Source organism: Schistocerca serialis, unplaced genomic scaffold, assembly GCF_023864345.2.
Source record: "Schistocerca serialis cubense isolate TAMUIC-IGC-003099 unplaced genomic scaffold, iqSchSeri2.2 HiC_scaffold_1163, whole genome shotgun sequence".
Classification (NCBI taxonomy): domain Eukaryota; kingdom Metazoa; phylum Arthropoda; class Insecta; order Orthoptera; family Acrididae; genus Schistocerca; species Schistocerca serialis.
This window is the reverse complement of record NW_026047363.1, coordinates 140,001-142,500: the sequence shown is the minus strand read 5'-3', so window position 1 is coordinate 142,500 and position 2,500 is coordinate 140,001. Positions and strand designations below refer to the sequence as shown.

Here is a 2,500-nt window from a genome sequence, read left to right as displayed (position 1 = left end):
GAGGCGCACCTAGAGCGTACACGTTGGGACCCGAAAGATGGTGAACTATGCCTGGCCAGGACGAAGTCAGGGGAAACCCTGATGGAGGTCCGTAGCGATTCTGACGTGCAAATCGATCGTCGGAGCTGGGTATAGGGGCGAAAGACTAATCGAACCATCTAGTAGCTGGTTCCCTCCGAAGTTTCCCTCAGGATAGCTGGTGCTCGTACGAGTCTCATCCGGTAAAGCGAATGATTAGAGGCCTTGGGGCCGAAACGACCTCAACCTATTCTCAAACTTTAAATGGGTGAGATCTCCGGCTTGCTTGATATGCTGAAGCCGCGAGCAAACGACTCGGATCGGAGTGCCAAGTGGGCCACTTTTGGTAAGCAGAACTGGCGCTGTGGGATGAACCAAACGCCGAGTTAAGGCGCCCGAATCGACGCTCATGGGAAACCATGAAAGGCGTTGGTTGCTTAAGACAGCAGGACGGTGGCCATGGAAGTCGGAATCCGCTAAGGAGTGTGTAACAACTCACCTGCCGAAGCAACTAGCCCTGAAAATGGATGGCGCTGAAGCGTCGTGCCTATACTCGGCCGTCAGTCTGGCAGTCATGGCCGGTCCTTGCGGCCGGCCGCGAAGCCCTGACGAGTAGGAGGGTCGCGGCGGTGGGCGCAGAAGGGTCTGGGCGTGAGCCTGCCTGGAGCCGCCGTCGGTGCAGATCTTGGTGGTAGTAGCAAATACTCCAGCGAGGCCCTGGAGGGCTGACGCGGAGAAGGGTTTCGTGTGAACAGCCGTTGCACACGAGTCAGTCGATCCTAAGCCCTAGGAGAAATCCGATGTTGATGGGGGCCGTCATAGCATGATGCACTTTGTGCTGGCCCCCGTTGGGCGAAAGGGAATCCGGTTCCTATTCCGGAACCCGGCAGCGGAACCGATACAAGTCGGGCCCCTCTTTTAGAGATGCTCGTCGGGGTAACCCAAAAGGACCCGGAGACGCCGTCGGGAGATCGGGGAAGAGTTTTCTTTTCTGCATGAGCGTTCGAGTTCCCTGGAATCCTCTAGCAGGGAGATAGGGTTTGGAACGCGAAGAGCACCGCAGTTGCGGCGGTGTCCCGATCTTCCCCTCGGACCTTGAAAATCCGGGAGAGGGCCACGTGGAGGTGTCGCGCCGGTTCGTACCCATATCCGCAGCAGGTCTCCAAGGTGAAGAGCCTCTAGTCGATAGAATAATGTAGGTAAGGGAAGTCGGCAAATTGGATCCGTAACTTCGGGATAAGGATTGGCTCTGAGGATCGGGGCGTGTCGGGCTTGGTCGGGAAGTGGGTCAGCGCTAACGTGCCGGGCCTGGGCGAGGTGAGTGCCGTAGGGGTGCCGGTAAGTGCGGGCGTTTAGCGCGGGCGTGGTCTGCTCTCGCCGTCGGTTGGCCTCGTGCTGGCCGGCGGTGCAGGATGCGCGCGCCTGCGCGGCGTTCGCGCCCCGGTGCTTCAACCTGCGTGCAGGATCCGAGCTCGGTCCCGTGCCTTGGCCTCCCACGGATCTTCCTTGCTGCGAGGCCGCGTCCGCCTTAGCGTGCTCCTCCGGGGGCGCGCGGGTGCGCGGATTCTCTTCGGCCGCCATTCAACGATCAACTCAGAACTGGCACGGACTGGGGGAATCCGACTGTCTAATTAAAACAAAGCATTGCGATGGCCCTAGCGGGTGTTGACGCAATGTGATTTCTGCCCAGTGCTCTGAATGTCAACGTGAAGAAATTCAAGCAAGCGCGGGTAAACGGCGGGAGTAACTATGACTCCCAAAGCCCACCTGATGCGTAATATATGGACCCTCTCGATTCACCCCTCAGCATCCTTGTGATGTCGGGTGGATGATGGTTCAATTAGCCTCTCGGTGCGAAATCCTAGCTCTGGCCTTCAAGTGGCGGGAGTCGTGAGGGTGCTGCGAAAGGTTTCGCGTAGGTGTACCTTTCCAGTATCCCGACCGACAGAGCAGGGTGCTTTTCGGGCTTGGGGGTTACCTCCCCCCCTGCCTTTGTTACAGCTGGTGCAACTAATAGAAGCAAACGTGGTACCAGGCCTCCCGCTGGAGCGCCTGTGCCAGCTGATGAGCCAGCCAACCAGCCAACCGGTGCGGGTCGAGCGCTGCTCCCCGCCATCTGCCCTGATTGTATGCGGTCCTTCTCCACCAAGACCGGACTTGGTGTCCATCGGCGTCGCGCCCATCCGACTGCTGTTAATGCTGAGATCAAGACCGAGAGGAAGAAGGCCAGGTGGTCCCAAGAAGAGCTCCTGCGTTTGGCCCATGCAGAAGCGACTCTTGCCACCCAGGGTTGCAGATTTTTAAACCAGGAACTTGCAAAGGCCTTCCCCGAGCGTACGCTGGAATCAATTAAATGTCAGCGTAGAGCGCAGCCCTACAAAGACATGGTGGCGAAGTTTGTCACCGAGCTCGCTGGCAAGGATCGCGGCCTTCAGGGTCCTCCTCCTAGCGAGCCTGCAGTCAGTCATTCTTTGCCACAGTC

General features: G+C 58.6%; 1 pseudogene; it reads left to right on the top strand.

Moving 5' to 3' along the window:
• Positions 1–2,500, top strand: part of LOC126433394 (large subunit ribosomal RNA) — a 7,753-nt pseudogene that overhangs the window by 1,103 nt on the left and 4,150 nt on the right.